The sequence below is a fragment of the Canis aureus genome, chromosome 31 (assembly GCF_053574225.1).
Source record: "Canis aureus isolate CA01 chromosome 31, VMU_Caureus_v.1.0, whole genome shotgun sequence".
Taxonomy (NCBI): Eukaryota; Metazoa; Chordata; class Mammalia; order Carnivora; family Canidae; genus Canis; species Canis aureus.
Genome location: NC_135641.1, coordinates 26,096,320 through 26,115,653, shown reverse-complemented (window position 1 = coordinate 26,115,653; position 19,334 = coordinate 26,096,320). Strand labels below are relative to the sequence as shown.

The 19,334-nt window shown below is 39.2% G+C and overlaps 1 protein-coding gene and 1 long non-coding RNA gene across 14 annotated transcripts in view; one reads left to right on the top strand and one right to left on the bottom strand.

Moving 5' to 3' along the window:
* Positions 1 to 19,334, bottom strand: part of TPRG1 (tumor protein p63 regulated 1) — a 136,951-nt gene that overhangs the window by 21,155 nt on the left and 96,462 nt on the right. The gene's annotated exons all lie outside the window — the stretch shown is intronic.
* The window catches only part of LOC144302584 (uncharacterized), a 69,983-nt gene that overhangs the window by 15,692 nt on the left and 34,957 nt on the right, over positions 1 to 19,334 (top strand). For all 11 annotated transcript variants that reach the window (XR_013369518.1, XR_013369513.1, XR_013369516.1 and 8 more), the window contains exon 2: positions 12,338 to 12,480. This is a non-coding gene — a long non-coding RNA (uncharacterized LOC144302584). The remainder of the gene's footprint in view (positions 1 to 12,337; positions 12,481 to 19,334) is intronic.

Sequence of the window (19,334 nt, the reverse complement as noted above, 5' to 3'; positions counted from 1 at the left end):
TCTGGTATTTTGTTAAAGAAGCCCCAAAGACCAAGACATTCTTCTTATAAAATAGTAGAGACATTGAATCAGATATTCTATAGAGGGTGTACAAATTGAACATTTCTGACTCATCAGAGACAAGCATAACCTACATTTGAGTTTCACTTAAATAACATACAGATATATTTTATTTTCCAGAACCGGTATGAATGGGTTATCAGGAAATAAATCGTTCTAAAACTTACATCCTTATTTTCTCAAAAAAATTATATTAAAAATAATGAATTCCTTTCTTGCTTAATAATAGTTACCGCAAACCAAATTTTAAGACTTAAAAGGGATTTATTATTAACCATTTGTGTCCTATGTCCTTGATCCCTTAATTTCACTAAAATGGGGACTTGAAATCTAAAAATTTACCTAGGTTCATACTCAATCCCCTCCTAATATTTTCCTATACTTCAATGTATCCCTTTATAAAAGCCAACTGTTGTACATGAAGAGTAAGGCTATTTACCCAAACTGTAAGGGATTCTTGACTGCCACATTTTTCATTCTTATATGGGCCATCTCTTCTCTCATCATCTGCCGTTTCTTGCCGCATCAACGTTCCTGACTCCAGCAGCTCTTTTTCTAATTTGCTTTTTCTGAACTTCTACTGACAGGGAATCTTGGAATGCATTACTTTTGTAGTAATGGCAAATAATTAAACAAAACAACACTCTTTCCAATGCCCTCTCCTATAAGGGAAATTTATAACAAAACCTTTGGTTTCACAGATGACATTTAAATGGAGAGCTAATCCAATAACGTTGATAGTGAATAACTTTAAGATGGGCATCTAAATGGCTCATGTTTTAGAAAGTCCATTTGGAGTTCTGTGCCTGTTAGAAAAAAAAAAAATCTGATCCCAGAATTAATAATGACAACCACCTTTCCACCAATGGGGATGACATGAAATTTTGTCATCCTTAAGGTCATATTCTGGTAGACTGGCACTGTCATATTCTGCATAAGGAGTCTTACTGGCCCCTCCTTCAAACTATTTAGAGTATAATTCTCAAAATACTTAAAAATCAATCTGAGTCACAACATTATCAGCAAATCTCTGCTAGTATCCTCTGTACAGTCCAGAGAAAATGCTCTAGATGAAATTGTAATGAGGGTTCAGAGGCAGGAACAGTCCCTTACAGCTGAAGGTATCAAAGAAGGCTTCATTCATTTCATACATGTTTAGGACAAAGGGGACATTTTGTGGCATTTCTGGCAGAGTCAGCCTGCTTCTAGCAGTGCTCAGAGCAGTCTAGAGCAGGTGGGTGTCTACAGTGATGTTTTGAAAAGAATGGCAGTGAGAGCCTATCTGGTCCAGGTCCCATTCTTCTTGTGAACAGCAAAGCAAATCAGGGAGTAGGCAAGTCTCAAGGACAACAGTAAATCTGTTTCTTTTCCAATAAAAGGATTGAAGCCAACACACTAGAGTATTAATATTATTGATACAATAGGATCATTTGTCGTTCTTTTAAAATTTCCTACTTTCTGTAATGAGCATGTATTGTTTTTACACAGAAATGAACAACTGCATATTTAAGATGTTGTCATCCAGCACAACCACAGCCACAACTAATCTGTACCAGCAGTGGGCTAAGACCCCTACATCTGTTACCTCTAGTCCATACCACAAAGTCACACGTTTGGTTTATAATCTCTGTTTCACAGAGAGGTCCAAAGCCATCAACCAGTAAGTGGTAGAACTAAGATTTGAATGTGGATCTCTCTGGTTCCACAGACCCCCACAACTCCATGGAACCTTGTAGAGGTACAGGACAGAGATGAAAACAAACATTTATGCCAACCAGCTCTGTGTTCCCCTCGCGAACCTCGGCAAAGACAGGCACTGCAGAGCTCACATTTTCATTTGTAGCTTTTCTTCAACTAAACAAATCCACCTTCTTTGACCTTTCTCCACAGTGCTGATTCAACAGTTCACAAACCTTAAGGGAGCTTCCAGGCACCTTTAAAATTCAGAAAACAATTCCCCAGCCTGACAGTCAAGGCTTTTTGCCTTTTTTTTTTTTTTCCAGCATTCATTTCCCAAACTCAAAGCCACAACTCCTCAACCATCCTGCCAAACAATGCAACTTGCTGAGCCTGTCTTACAGCATTTGTGATCATTTCACTAACATGAAATTATTGTGTATATTTGACTTATATCATCAAAAGAACTGTGAGCTGTCCAAGAATAGGGTCCATGCCTAAATCATATAGGTTCCCCCCACAAGATCTACTTACACTAAATCATTGTTTTTTTTAAATAAGTAGACCAAATCCTTACAATAAATAAATAAATAAATAAATAAATAAATAAATAAATACAGAAAAATACTCACTCCCTCAGACCAATGGGCCAGGCTGCTGCTTTTGTTTTTCATTAATCTACATTTCTGAATTGCGTTGTTTAAAACTGAGCTCTTCAATTGTTCTCTGTTTATTTAAGGGGGGTACACCTAAAATGACAAATTTAGAGAAATACCCAGGACCGAAGGGGCTGTACCTTTGCCCGTAGGTCATCTATGACCTTGCCCTAAAAGCACTAGGCTGCAGAATCTGGCATGCCAGGTCTACCCTGAATCCCTTCCATGCCAAAATGTTTCTGTGTGGACAGAGGAGAGTGCAACTCTTGCAAAGCTATCCAGGAAAATGCCACACAATAAAGGAAACGATTCTGAGGTATCTCCCCCCGTCACAAATGGGGATATTTGGCAAATCACATTAGCCTCAGGTTTGTGTAAAGTTTGGTCTCCTCTCTTAAGAGGAAGTTGCTTTTGAGCACCCCAAATAGCCAGTTTCAACAGGCACAGGGTAGCTAAGTTAAAAAAAGAAAAGCATCTGAGAAAAACAGATATTTTTTTAAATCTCCTTGGTTTCTACTTCCTTTCAAGATGGAGAGTAAATTGGAATACACATACAGACAATGAGAGAGACCAGTTACCACAAACTTGTGGTCCAGACCCTCTCCAGCCCTTTGGGAAGTAGCCAGGGTGGTGGGCCCCCCAGGAAGGCAATGATGCACATGGGCTCTGGATGACAGAAGAAACTCAGCTTTGCCTCCCACAACTTCCCCCTTGAATTCTGTTCCTGAAGCTGCAAACATTTTGCTTTCTATACTTTGGAGGAATTTGAAATAGGACAAATTTCAAGAGATTACATGTGATATACTTATTAATTTTCCCTTTTATGCTTAAGAAAACATTTTGTGGGGAAGCTTATTTATGGTATTCCATAAGGTATGTTATGTGGGCCCATAAAACCATGGCCATCTCTAACTTCCACACACTGACATCGTCCACCAGCAATATCATGTTCTCTCTTGGTCATGGTCAACATGAGCTATTCAAACTGTTCAGCAAGAACTGTGTGCTCAGTGCCACTGCCCCCCATCCCTGCCCAGAGTGATTACACTCTATCATGAGTAAAATTTGGTCACCAAAAACACCCATATTATTTATGAGGTACTTTGATATAATAAAGAAATCAGAGATTTTAGGGAGAGGATGCAGACTTGGGTTTGAATCTAGTGCCTTCATTTACTATGTGGCCTTGCAAAAGGCACTTTAACCTTCATAGTCTGTTTCCTCTTTTGCAAATGAAGAGACAGATACCTACTGAGCAGAACTGTTCTCAGGCTGGATGTAGTGTGCCTGGCACCTCTCATCAGAGGTTTCAAGCACTCCTTTAGCAGAGCTCTGAAAAGTCAATCAGAAGATAAGACATTTCTCTTGAATTCTTTTGTACTCTTGCTAGTTTCTTTTGCATCCGCCAAAAACTGTCAAATCATAAATTTGGGGGAGGGGAAGGAGAGAGGGACAAAGAAAGAAAATGGGGTGAAATAACAAGTTATGTGCAAAGTTAAGAAATCTAGATGTTTCATATAATGGAACTGATTTACCTACATTCCACAGTGTATATTTGTTTTGGGGTATATGAGCTAGTGGGTTTGCATGTGTTTGTGTGTTTGGTTGTTGTTTTGTGTTTTTTTTTTTTAATCTGCATGTTGCAATTGTATTGCTTTGCATACATATAAGCTTGGGGATTTATGATTTTGTTTTCACTTAAGATTTACTTCTACCACAGAGCTTTATTTCTCCACCCAGGCCCATAGCAATAATATATGTAAAGACCTAGGGTCCTCTCCCTTATTCTTTAGTCCTTCTATCCACTCCCTCAGTGTGACAGTACTGCATACATGAGTGAAACCATCAGCCCATATCTCCAAGTTCTACCCACAGATCCCCTCCCCCACCCAAATGATCACCCCTTGATCACCCCTCAGGCTTAAGTATATGTTCATTGGTAGCATGGTATGCTGTAGGAAGGACAGGCCCTGAAAGCAAATGCAGGACCATTTAGGCAGGGAATTCTAAGGTCTCAGGTACCCAGAGCATGGTCTAGATCAATGCTTGACAAACTTTAATGTGTGTTTGAATCACTTGGGGACTCTGTTGAAACAGATTCTGATTCAGCTGGTGGAATGGGTCCTGAGTTTCTAGGCTCTGTACTTCTAACAAGCTCCCAGATGATCCTGATGTCACTGGTCCCTGTAATAAGTAGCTCAATGGGGAGGGGCACAGGCTGTGGGTTAGGCATATCCCCATGGCCCTGAGGGTTCCTTGGTCTATGAGAATGGCCACAGCTAGATAAGGATCAAAGGAAGGCTGTCCACCTTGTGGGACTAGGGCAGGAGTCATGATTGACCAAGGGAAGGTCCAATGGTTTGTATCTGATTGCGAGGCAAGAATCTAAGAGAAGAGGGTTCTATCCATGATCTGTGGTTAAAGGCAAATTCCAAAGCCTGCAATTAAGATAGTTTTCCTATCATATAATGGAATTATCAAGCAGAAGTCCTCAAAAAATCATTTTTCATCAAGAGACTAGTATTAGGTTTGCTTAAAGATTATTCAAAAGTTCAATGATACAAGTTTTTTTTATCATACAATCTCTCTATAGATAGGCATAGGTATAGCTATAGATATAGGTATGACTATAGATATGATACAGCTATCATAGTTAGATATAGTTATAGATATGATATAGATACAATATGAGTATAGATATAGATAAATATGTTCCAGTTTTCCAATGTCCTAATGAAGGTATGTAGCCAAGAAGGGAAAACAATACCCAATAGCGATCCAATCACTGTGGAATATATCATGACAACTCCCTCCTTCCTTTTTGAGGCTGTACATCAGTGAATTTAGCCAACAATAACATTAACTGTGCGAGTGACTTACCACACTGCTGATTCAACCTAGAGTTCACCATCAAATACAGTTTCTAAGTCTTTTTTACACCTGATCCTGCTAAAATACATTGTGAAGAGTTGATTTTTCAAATTGCCTTTCGAGAAAGTAGACATGGAAAATACAGCTCATAGTTAAATTCCACCTTTGGCACCTGATCTTTCATATGGAAGCTTTTGATCAGAGACTCTAAGGCAGAACAAACAAACCCTCCTGATGACTTATTTAGGCTACATGCTCAAGGCAAAGACAAAAGGAATTTAATGTGTTATATCTGGTAGGGCAGGCATTAAATTACCAGCTCATTATAAAATGTATCTCTGTCTTAGAATTAGTTTCTGAATTAAGGAAAGCAGAGCTCAAACAGATAATGGACAGATGGAAGGAAGGGTAGGCTGATAGATCTATAGATAGATCGACCAACCTCCTCTCTTGGTCACAGCTTTAAAAATGGCTTAAGTGTTTAAAAAAAAGAAGAAAAAAATCATTTAAAAATGAAACCAAATAAATCATCTTTCCACAATATAATCAAGGGGTTGTAGGACATTTCAGTATCTGGCAAAATTAATTCTTTTTGCATTATAAGCATTATCTAAGAGGTTGTTAGAGCCACAAAGACAGAAATATGAGCATCGTCTTTAATTAGTCTTGCATCATGCCTACTACAGAAGTGTGCAGTCTTGGGAACTTCCAATCATTGAAATTAAAATTCACACATATAAACAATCCCCTAAAGATACTTTGAGTACAACTACAGCCTTCTTCGACCATATCCCCACATATTTCTGCAAAGAGCTGAGAAAAAAATGAGCCTCAGAATATCAAAGTAGCATCTTCATAATAATTTAAAGGTCAAAGAGATTAAGACCTTTTTTTTTTTTTTTGCAATTTGAGTGATGCCCAATAGAGTATGTTACCTAAGTATTGAATACAAACAAAAATGAATTATCATTTAAAGCCACCGAAACAATATTTTTTATTACTTTTAAAGATTTTATTTATTTATTCATGAGAGACACATAGAGAGAGGCAGAGACACAGGCAGAAGGAGAAGCAGGCTCTCTGTAGGGAGCCTGAGTGGAACTCGATCCCAGGACCCCAGGATCACAACCTGAGCCAAAGGCAGATGCTCAACCACTGAGCCACCCAGGTGCCTCAAGAATATTATTTTAAAAATATAAAGTATTAAAATTTATCTTAGCAACAACATCCATTCAATAAATGTGTGCTCTGTGGAACTAAGCTCAAAATATTGCCCCAGGCAGTATTCATCTGAGATAAACAAGAAAATTCATCTTCATGCAGGTTGCTCACAGTCTGCTAGGAAAGACACAAGTGTCCTAAGAAAGATAAAAGGAGAGAACCATGAAAAGAGAAGCTATCATTACACACAGGAAGATACCTGTGACTTGAGGGTCAGTGAATCCTGAAAGAAGTGGCAATTAGAACATGGAAATATAATAAGTGAGTATTCAAAGATGAGGAGGAAGGATATTGCAAATAGAAGGACATAACACAAAGGCATGAATGTGGAGAAATATTGGAGTTTTTCTACTTCTCACCCTAGGCCAAGTAAATTCTGAGTATTGTCCTTGAGCTTTATACCTTTAACCAGCTCCTTCCTGCTCTAGAATGAGGGAAAAATTCTCTCCCCTCATCGCCACCCCTGTGTGTATGTGTGTATGTGTGTTGAGTGATTGGGGATGTCACAGAACAGGGGAGTGTTCATGTTCCACATGGAAGCACATAGTTTGCATGTAGCAGATCCTCTCTGGTAAGTCATTACCTGGTATATTAAGAAACCTAGCTGCTATTTATTAATCAGACCCTTTAGGGATCCCTAGGTGGCTCAGTGGGTTAAGCATCTGCCTTTAGCTCAGGCCATGGAATCAAGCCCTGTGTCAGGCTCCCTGCTCAGCAGGGAGTCTGCTTCTCCCTCTCCCTCTGCTCCATCTAGCCCACCCTATTCCTGCTCTCTCTCTCTCTCAAATAAATAAATAAAAATCTTTTTTAAAAAATCAGGTGCTTTACAGTCCTCATCTATGCATCTTCAGCAATCTTATGGCAGATATTATTTTCTATACTTACAAAGAAATTGAAACTCAGACTATTCAAAAAGCCTACTTAAAAGTAGTGAAGTCTCTTTGGTTTCATTTGACCTTCCCTCCTGTGATACATAGGCCACTCTCCATCTCACCAAAGAGGATGCAGGCGGGCTGGTAGTGTGTTGTTCTCATCCAAACTGCTTACAAAAATCTTACTGGATACAGTGTTTCAAACATGCTAGTTTACCATTTCACTACTGCCTTTTCTTATTCTCTTATACCTAAAAATCAAAGTGGGCCCAAACACAAATTTTATTGTATTATACGGTGGTAGTATGTTACCAACCTGGTTAGTACATAATTAAGAATAGACTCCAAGAAAAAGCTTGTTTTTGTCGTTTCATTTTTGTTTTTGGTTTGTTTGTTAACTTTTTCTTTTTCTTCCCACCTGTAGGATCTTACATATCACTGTAGAGGTAACAGTATCTAAATACTAGATCCCAAATCTTTACTTTTTATCAATCTCCCTAAAATTAAACCTCAGTCTTCTAAGTCACCAGTCAGTCCTCCATGGACAGAACCAACTGATGGGAAAGGTAAACTGAAAAGGAGACATTCACATTGTTTTATATACCCAGCTATCTCTTATTTTTAAAACTTCATATATAGTATTCCCAGAAGAAATCATAAAGCGCGTCCAGAAGCTTTTGAATGCACCAGTACCAGACTTAAACTTAGTATGCATAAGAGAAGAAGTCAAGGGGTTGACAAATAGATTGGAGTCAGATAACAGAAGATGATGAAAACTCAACCAAGGAGTTTCTCCTATAAGACATTAACCTCTGAACACCTGAGGGCTAAGGAAAGCTTTCAATAAGGGGAGAGATAGGGACTTGACCATGACTTTGATTTATAGATTAAATGGTCAGAACTTGAGGGGAAGGATGAATTTGGAGGTTGTAAAGACAGGGAGACCAGTTAGGAGGCCAAGTGTGGAGAAATCCCAAACCAGAGCAGGGTGGTGCCAAGAAGAATAAAAAGGAGACTGAGGGAGACATCAGGGCTAAAGGTAACAGAACCTTGAGTTCCAGTTAGAAATATCTCTGAAAAAATTGTTCATTGTATGCGTCTTGAAATGATCCAACGGTCCTGAAGTTTCTGTCCCTAGTAAGGGAGAAGCCAGTGGTGCCCTTGACTAGAGCAGTCCCAGTGGGTCTGGTGGGGAGAGAGTTCTATTCCTGGGCCTACTGAGTTTGAGGAGTCTGTGGTGCAGCAAAGTCATTCTTGATGTTTCCTTGCTCCCTTTCCTGACACATCTTTCCCCACCTTCTGGGCCAAACCCTTTCCAGGAGTGGAAGAACTCTTTAATTATCCACACCCCGGATCAAGAGACCTTCAGTGTTAAGTGCAGTGGGAGAGAAAAGAGTGGCTGGACCTGGTAGGCATGTTGCCACCTGTGCCCCACCCAGTTAGGGAAGGTGGAGGTGCAAGGTGAGATCCTCCCAGCCAAACAGACCAGGCCTCCAACTCTGGAGACTGGGAGCTAAGGATGCTGCCAGAGGAGCCCCCCAATCACCTCGTTTATAACCTGGGGAATAACAAAACAGATATGGGTGGTATGAAATCTCTCCTCACAATCTGGCTTCAAGTCGCCAACTTTAAAGAACAGAAATTCCTAATGAATGACATAAACCAATTAGAGAGCTGCCTAAACCAAGCCCAAGCTCCGAAATAGAGGCTGCAGGTTCTTATTAGGCGAAGTGATCTGAACGAGGGCCAACCCAAGCAGACATGGGACCCTGGGATGCCTGAAATCCGGGCCGTGGCTGATACTCCACACTGCAGAGGCTGCGCTCATCCATCTCCTCGCATTTAAGGATGTCTTTACAAACAGTGCTTCCCAACCTCCCTTACATGATCCTCTGGCCAGGCTTCCTTGCTCATTGTCATGTGGCATTTAATCACAACATTTTGCAAGAGCCTATCACCAAACAGTGTGTGGGAAAGAGTTAAGACTTGGGATAACTTGTCACCCTCAGTTTTCACTTGGTTGTTTTGGCAAATGAATATATTTAATTCTACACAGAATTTAGTTACCACTTAATTTTTTTTCTAGCCTGAAACAATTTTTTTAAAGATTTTATTTATCCATGAGAGACACAGGGTGAGAGGCAGAGACATAGGCAAAGGGCAGGGAGCTTGATGCAGGACTCGATCCCAGGGCCCCAGGATCATACCCTGAGCTGAAAGCAGACTCTCAACCACTGAGCTACTCAGGCGTCCCTAGCCTGAAACTATTAGAAGTTCGAAGAAGAGAAAAAGAGGTACAGATGATAGTAGACATATATTAGTTGATCAATCATATGCCAGGATCCTTACATTATACTATTTTTTAATCCCTCCACAACCCTGTGAGTTGTGTATTATTATTATTAATCTTATTTCATACAAAGGAAATTAAGAAACAGGGAGGTGAAGGAGGTTTTCCAAGGTTACCCAGGTAGCAAGTTGGGGAGACATATATCAGTCCCAAAGTGTGGCACTGTTGCCAACCTAATATAATCGCTATTTTTACATAAAATTTAGTGGGGAGGAAGAAACAGGTAGCAAGTAAGGATAAGCAAAAAAAAAAAAAAGGAAAATTACATCTAATCCCACCACCCAGAGATAATCACTCTTAATATTCTGTTGTAAATCCTGCAATTGCAAAAGTTTTAACTCCCTTTTTGGAGCTCCTACACTGATGCTGCAGAAAGCTTTTGAACAAATTACATCTTCTTGTCATATTCAGGATCATCAAGAAAAAACAGGAAAGATATTTTCACGTTTTTAAAAAAGTGAATGTGAGAAGTAGTGATCAAATCTTACTATGTGCTGAATGCTTTCTTGGTTTTTGGAGAATTAGAAGGTATCTCCATTCTATTAGTACCTGTCCTCCAGAAGCTTCCCTAAAGTGGTAAACATGGATAAGCAGAGGCATAGCCAGAGCTGTGGGAGGTCTCTGACATTGCAGCAAGAGGGGTCCAGGGTATTTACCATAAATCTATTTCGTGACCATGGACAAAAACCCATGCCCCCAGCTTCAGTCTGTCCAACTCCCAAGTTTTGTTTTCAGGAGATAATGAGATAAATATTTATGAAAGCACTTGGAAACAAACAAAGCACTATGCAAATGAAAGATAATTGCCCAAATCTCTAATAATTAAGGACCCAACTTCTGAAATAAAGATTTTGCCAAGAAGTAAAGGGAATCATGATGCTATCCCTTTAAAACCCTAAATCATAAAATAGCCATAAAATAGCCACCAAACCATAATCAAAATGCTACCATAATAAATATTGTCCATCTTCATAGATGATAATTGATGATGATGTTGATGATGATGATGATGGCTAATACTTCTTCCCTTTGGCATCCTATTTTCAACACCGTGGAAGAGATTTGTATTGCTTTCTCATTTTAATCCTCACATTAACCCAATGTGGAGACATATTATTATCTCCATTTCACAGATAAGGAAACTCCATTGAAATTTACAAAGTGTTTTTACATATAAATTTTTGCCTCATTTGATTCATATATCCCCAATATTTTTTCTATTTTGTTGGATGATAGAATTATAACAGAAAGTCAAATTACCAAGTTCACAAAATTTGCAGAGGTCAGATTTGGTCTAGAACTTGGTCAACCTAGAGTTTTTTCAACTAAACTGCTGTTGTCTCTGTATTCAGTCAAACAATTACAGAAAGCTTCTCCTCCCAGTTAACTTCTCAAATAACCTAAGGTCTGTACCTATGATCCCTATTTTGCGAGTGAGTTTCCCTGACTTATATATAGGTCTAGCCTATGTAACTCAAATGATATCTTCAGAGGTGCTCCAGCATGGCCTCACCCCAAACCCCCTCCTGATCTGCAATGTTTTACAATCAAACACAGCCAAGCCTCTCAGCCCTGGAACCATTCAGAGACTTTTCCTTCGCAAAATCTTATTCCTCCTGAATTTCTGATATCATTGATGACAAACAAGATCTGTTTCATTTATCCCTAACAGGGCTTAAGACAGCTGTGTAGAGTACTCCATGGAAGAGAATTTGAAGTCATCTTTAACACTTCTCTTTACTTCATCAGCTCAATCAATTCATCACTAAGTCTTGGGCTTTAAGATATAGATGAATTTAGAGCAAAAGAAAGTAAATACAGCATACATGAAAGGGGCAGTGATTAGATGGTTTAGAGCAGTTCAGGAGGAAGAAACCATGTGAGAACATTCATTGGCAGTAGAATGATGGTACAAGTATGGCAATCAGTGATATGTCTGATTTGATGAGATTTTGGATTATATGAAGAGAACCTAAGAATGGACAGGTTAGAAAAACAGGGTGGGATCATATTGCAAAGGTCCTGTAAGCCAGAGTATGAAGCTGTATGTTCCTGCTTCTCATACTTTGCCAGTGGAATATCCCTAAGACTGTCGGGGTAAGGCCACTTGCTTTAAACACTACATTTATTTGGAATATCTTGTTTTATCCTTAAAATTATGTAATTATGTTTCCTACTATATTTCATTTACATGGATTGATTTTTAATAAAAAAAATAATATTTAAAAAAATAATAATAATATTTAAAAATCCAAACAATTTAACATGGGTCAAAATTGAGACTTCAGGTAGATAGGGCAGGTTTATCCTGTGGCTTCTCAGAGACCTTAGCACAACTCTGTTACTTGAGATTTTCTGTGATCTAGTTTGTGAAGCCTAAGGAGATAAGGGGGCATCTCTAGTGGAATTCTGAGGAGAGAGATGAATTGATCACAGTGAGATTTTAAGAAGACAATCCTATAGTGTTAAATTGGATGAATTTGAGGACTGGTGGACACTGGAAGCAGGAAGATCTAATAACCTCATAGTACTCAATATTTATTTAGGCCTGTATCAGACACTTAAGATAAGTGGTCTCAACTAATCCTCATAATCCTATGAAGTGCAAACTATCATCATCTCCATTTTAGAGATAAAGAAACCAAAGGGAAGAGAAGATAAGAGACATTCTGAAGAGTTGGTAAGTAGCTGAACCTGAACTTAAGCAAGTCTGGAGAATCCAGGATCCCAAACACTACATTGAAATGCATTGGAAACCACCATAATCATTGAGGTAAGAGATAATAAAGACCCACAGTAACATCATGACAGCAGAAATGGAAGGGGTTAGGTTTGAGAAATGTGGCAAAGATCGACTTGACAGAATTTGACAACCTGGTTATATTTGGGGGAAAATAAGGAGTCAGAGATGACTGATTTGTGAAACCTGGATAATTGGGACGATAATGAGGCCATCCTCATAAATAAAGGCCTACAGAAGAGAAGCAGGTTTGTTGGGGAAGCGTTAGGTAGGGGGAAGATGATGTGTTGAGTTTGAGATGCCTGTGGGGCATACAGGTGGAGACAGCCAAGGGGAAGAAATGCAGGTGTGGAGTGCTTCCCATCACTGGGCCCCCAGACCTGCTAAAGTTTCAATCAGCTATTTTCAGCTTCTTTTCAGTCTTAGATTCACCTTGAACATGGGTGAGTGACACAGGATAGAATTTTCCATAAATGCTTGGAGTTGGAAAAGAAAAAAAACAAAACCTACTCACACACAGACACAAGCACCCATAAATGTAGCCCCCTCATAACAAACTGGATATTTTTGCAAAATCACCTTACACTGCTTATTTTCCAAACTCAGAATATTAGGCACACACACCAGTGGCTGGAGAATAGATGCGGTAACAGTGAAATGATTCCTCCCTTTCCTGCAGCAAGCTGCCCTTACAAAGGTGAATTTACTCCTGCATGATAATGAAGTCTGTTTGGGAGTTTCAAAAGTGCAATTTGGCTCAAAATGATTTCCTCTGCCTAGAGTTATTCCTAAGAGGGCCCCCAATCACACTGAGGTGGGAAGAGAAAATATAGAAAGAAGGGGACACTGGGGAAGAGTCCAAGGTTGGCAGAGGAAAAAAGAGATGGAATACAGACCCGCAGGATCCTTTAAAAGACTGATTTCAGGGGCACCTGGCTGGTTCAGCTGGAAGAGGATGCAACCCTTGATCTTGGGATCGGGAGTTCGAGCCCACACTGGGTGTAGAGATTACTAAAAAAATAAATAAACTTAAAAAAAAAAAAAAAAGCTGATTCTGTGTTTCAGTTAGTAGGGACTAGGATCACAGGACCGATTGGGTTTGGTCTTTCTAAAAATAAGCATATCACCCCAAAAGTAAACAGTGAGTAGTATAGAACTTCTTATAGTTCTTCTTCTATTTGCTATACCAGCCATTCCTTTCCTCCTACAATATTTGCTGACCTCTGGAGCTCATTCCTACTTTGTACTGCAATCTCACTACAGATTCCAGAGAGAACTAAACATAATATATAAACTTTGCTCTCTCAGTTTTTCATAGATAGCAGTATCTGCGGTTATAGATAATATATTATTAATTTCTTTACAAAGTGAAGGAGCTACATCACTAGTCTGAATAAAACATTTTTTAAAAACCAGTTTTATCACTTTTGGCTGAACTTTGGATGTGTTCACTCACACATCCATTCTCTCTCTTCTTTTGCCGTTTTTGTTATAAACTTTCTGTTAAAAATCAAAATGCTAATTTCCATTATTATACTATTAGAAGATAAAGTCCTATCACTAGGGACTCGGTTCTCTTAATCTATTCCCACACTGCCACCTAAGAAGTTTTTTCCTCTAAAAATTTATCATACCTTAAAATGGGGGGACAACACACAAAATGCATTTGAGTTATGCTTTAAGAGTTGACTTTTCATTGAAAATTTTTAATAGTCATTAAATATTTTCATATATCATAGCTATTAAATATTTTAAATAGTCATTATGAAAGCCCAGTGATTTTTCTGGCCAATATTAACTTAGCATCCTCCACCAAAATAAGATTTGTACTGACACATATTATCATGCCCATAGCACTTAGAATAGTAAAGCAACACCAACAGTTCTGAACAGTTCCTCTCTGAAATTATCAGCACCCAGACAAAATTGTTCAGATATTAGAGGCATTTCCCAGAAAAAATCACAATGCCCTTTGACCTGGCAGGAGCTCAGGTATTTCTTGTGTCTTTTCTCAACTTACCTATTCGTTTCCACTTCCCCTCTCCTTTGTGCTCATATCTGAAATGTACTATCACAACATTTGCAGATTACAACTTAAAACAAGCATTTTAATAGCTCTCAGCAAAGTTTATAATCTTGTTCTTTTTAGAGAATTGTAAGCATCCAGTAGTATTTATAGGGAAACTATACACATTACTTCTACTTGAGTTCTAGAAAATATGCAGCCAAATGAAATATTAGCAATAAATTAGTAAATAACTGACCTCTGACACAGAATTCCAAGGTGTGGCATTCAATGACATGTGGATTCACTTAAGGGTTCACTGAGCCCTGACTATGAAGACAGCCTATGTTAAGGGTTTATCAAGAAAGTTAAGGCCCAGCCCAATCAGCAAGTGCTTATAGAGGAGTTATGGAACCATTAAGACATGTAGTTGTACAAAGAATGCTTCTGGAGTCAGAAAATATGGCAATTAATATGGGTTAGAGCTAAGACTTCTTTTGTGAAAAATTAGATTCTCAGACCAAATTAAAATCCATAATGGCATCCACATATAGATGGAGGCTATTTGTTCAGCATGTTCTGAAGGCCATAGAAGCAGCATTAGTCATGGCCCCTCCTCAAATGCACTACATTCAAAGTGGAAAGAGAAAACAAATGAGAACAAGTAGAGTTAAACTATAGGATATGTAGCAGGTTCTTTTGGCGCCATTTGTGATAAATTCTGTTGAACTAGCCAACCAAGAGCCATTTACAACCTTCTTTTCCTTTGTCATCCTCATACAGAAATCTCAAAAGAGCTAAACTACTTGATTTCTCTACTTAGTGTTGGGACATTGCTGTAGACAGTGAGATATAGGAAGACTATCTCTCTGAAATCAAAAGGCAAAGCCTCACCAGGAAAAACCTCCTAGCCTCATTTTCCTTCCCTTTTCTTCTTATTTGATGCGCAGAAATGATGCCAAGAGGTTTGGCATCATCTTGTAACCATGAGGTGACAGCATGAATACTGTGGTCCTCAAGGGAAGGACGAGTGGGAAGAGGAAAGGAGGCTGAACTCCTGATGGCCTTGGTGAGCCATCACTGGATGTCAGCCCTGAATTTTTTCATAAACAAGTGTTTAAACCACTGTTTGTATTAATAGCTGACTATAATGCATACAACTAAACCACTCAAGCTCCTGGTCTAGAAACCAGGGATATAGCAGTGAACCAAATCAAGTCCCAGGTCTTACGGAGTTCAGCATTTGGTTTATTGACACAAGCAAGAAACAAGCAAATATATAATATGTGGTGGAAATATGTGGTATAGAGAAAAATAAAGCAGGGGAAAGCTAAAGACTGATATGACAGGGAAAATTACTGTTTTCCATAGGGTGGTCAAGGTTCTAGGAAGGTGACATTTAAACTGAGATCTGAAGAAAATGAGGGAGTATTTCATATGATATATGGGGAACAACATTCTAGGCAAAGAGAAAAGCAAATGCAAAGATCCTGAAACTAGAGTATTTATTTGCTTGGCAATTTTTAAAGAAACACCATGGAAGCCAACATATCTTTAGCAGCATGAGCTAGGGGGTAAGACCGTGTCTCTTGAGGTTAGACTGTCCACCTTTGAGAGTCAGACCCCTACTCAAGCAAGACTATGATGGGCTGGAAAACTTTCTCAAAAATGTGTACTACAAATTGATATAAGTGGACTAGAGTACATAGTTAGATGTATGTGGAATGCCAGAGAAGTCTCTATGGAGAAAGTACAAGGAAGGATTGCATAAGGGAAGATCATGGGCTTTGGAGTCAGAAAGACTTGAGTTAGTATCCTACCAGGACCATTAGGACTGTAAGTTCTTGGACAAGAGATCAACCTCTCTCTCTCTTTTTTTTTTTTTTTTTTTTGAGATCAACCTCTGAGTTCCAGGTGAAAAATAGTTAATGAGTGCCTTCAAAGATTGTTGTGAGAAGGGCACCTGGGTGGCTTAGTGGCTGAGCATCTGCCTTCACCTCAGGTTGTGATCTCAGGGTTCTGGGATTGAGTCGCATATCAGGCTCCTCTACTCCCTCTGCCTATGTCTCCACCTCTCTCTCTGTGTCTCTCATGAATAAATAAATAAAACCTTGAAGAACAAAAAAAGATTGTTTGAGAAAGAACTAAGTTATGCACAGTGAGTGGGTTATTTATATGCAGAAAGGCACTGTGAGAAAAGAGTTCTTACGATCAAAGAACTTTGGGAAAAAAACACTTTTTTTGGACATTTACAATGCACGTTAGTCTACCAGCATTCCAGAAGGGCATTCGTAGAAGTCCTATTTGACCTCATGTGGTCTGATACTTCTTCATTTACTTGGAGCACTGAACACCTTTTGAAGCATGTGATTCCATGGAGCACTTTGGACCCGATGTCTTCAAAGGGCCCTGTTCTCTCTGATACAGAAAGGCCCCAGTACTGTCTCTCGGTGAGCCCTGGAGCACCATGGGCTCACCTTCCAGAGGCCTGGCAGGCCCTGGCAAGAAAGACTCACAGGTCAAGTCCACTGACACTTTCCAAACTGCTTGTAACACTTTCCCTCTCCCAACAATGCAACATCCCATATTTGTAGAAAAATAACCAAGTGCATTCTTAAGAAAAAGTGAGGAATTTGAAAGCTAAAAGAAAAATGGGGCAGGTAACTAGCAGGAAGCTTTCTTCTGGAAGTTAATGGAGAAACACTGCTCAAGAGTCAGGGAACCTGAGCAGGACTATATTGGATGTCTGTCTCTATTACATCTGTGCATCCATTTTTTTTTTTTTTTATTAAACTTCCTTGATCTGCCCCCATTTCTAATACATTTCTGATCAGAGGAGAAGAAGGAGAAGTCTCCAGTCATCTTGTCTGTTGCCAAACACGAAAACAGCAAAGTAAATTTGAAGTGTTCACCCCTCTATTCAGATCTTTGGTTTATTTAATTCAAGATTCAGTTTTGGGTCCTGGCTCTGCTAATTACTATCTCTGTGATCGGAACAAGTAATTTATTCTCTGCATGCCTTACTTTTTCTGTTTTAAAAAGAAAAAAACAATTTTTACCCCTCAATGTCATTGTAAACATAAAATGAAACAGTGAGTATAACAATTCCTTGCCAACATCAGTTTTACCAAATATTTGTAGAATGAGACTGGCCATGCTCACCACTTAAAATACCCTCATAAAAATACCCTCTCTTGGCTTCCATGAGCCCACCCAGTCTTATTTTTAAGAACACTGTTAAAATCTCACAGAAAGTGAACCTAACAGCGTTCAGATACACTCTATTAAGACATAGTCATATAAAACAAAGCACTGAGAATTTCTAACAAATCATCTTACAAGAAAACCTTATTTTGTGTATTAATTTCTATTACTGATTTAAAAGAAATGATTATTTGGTTTGTTGAAAGATATATTGGAACAAAGCCTAGGAGTCCCAAAAGAGACATTTCCAGTCCTGAACACTGAAAGAAGCTGAATGCCAGTTTAATGAATCTGAAAATCATTACCAGCCCATCCAACTGCTGATGTCTCATTACTTTAAAAAATAGGCACAAACATGATGCACAGATAATTGAGGTTTGATATAAAAATGAAAATGAGTGATCGAGGAACTCCGAAGCCTTTAATAATTAATATATAAACCTTCTGGTAATTTAAATTATGGGCAAGGTAACTCAGACCAAATACATTAATTCACCTTGAGAGAAGTTGACTTAAAGTTTCCTTTTTAGATATGCATGGTTTACTCAGTAATCATAATAAAAGAGAACCACAAAATTCCACATCTACAGCATCACTCCCTCTCGACCAGCCCCAGCATGCCAGGCTGCAGAGCACTTAAACCCACACACCAAGAGTTTAACTTGAGCTTGGCTGGGGGGCTTGGACGAGACTTTCACTATTCAGACACAGAAAATATTAATTATCATCAAATCTGTCATTATCTTCCCATCCCCCCTCCACATCCTCATCTTGCCTATCTGATCCTTTCTCCCTCCAGCCAGCAAAATAAAAAGCAGTGATTTGCCGAGTGGATTGTGGTTTTACTTGAACAGAAAAGGGCCAGCTGTGTGTGCCTACTCGGAATAATCAAAACAAGGAGTTGGGAAAGGTATTCCTTGAGGCGCCCCAAGGCATTTTTATAGAAACCACCCCCCCCACCCCAGAATATTATTCCATTAAATCAGCCACAAAAGAATAGCAGAGAGCAAGAAGAGAGAGGACAGAGCCTGAGCTTGGGAGCTGACAGGGACTAACAGAGAGGACTGCAGGGAAAGAACAAGACAGAGAGGAGGGAGATGAGGGGAGGAATGAGACCAAACAGAATGAGGCACAAAACCACGTGTTGAATGCCCTCTCCCCAAGTTTCTCTGCCTTCCGAACTACATGTTCAGGCAGATAAAGATGTCAGAAGGGTGTGCAGAAGCAGCCCCCAGAGCCGGCCTGGCATGCTGAAAATAACAGGCGAACGCCTACAAGATATGACTTCAGGTGCACCTAGATGACCTGCTGCCCAAAATAACACCACTTCGTGCGCTGGCTGATGCCAAAGATTCCTCACTTCCTGCTTCATTTATTTTGGAAAAGGCACTGATGCCCACTGACATTGCCCTGGGCTAGGAAACTCTTTCAGCCTCCTGCAACCATTTCTAATCTTTTTGTGGATGCCTTTCAAGATCTTTGGATCAAGGTTTGGACCTTGGGTAAGAGGACAAAATATGAAACTCAGAGGTACCTAAGCCAGAAAGAGCCAAACCAGAAAGCTCAAGTCATCGAGGATAAAATTTACCTACACAGTTGGAATTCAAACCTTGTGAACCCCAGGAATTACAATGATGATTTAATTTCTATTTAAAAATGAGGGAAGATAAAAAAAAAA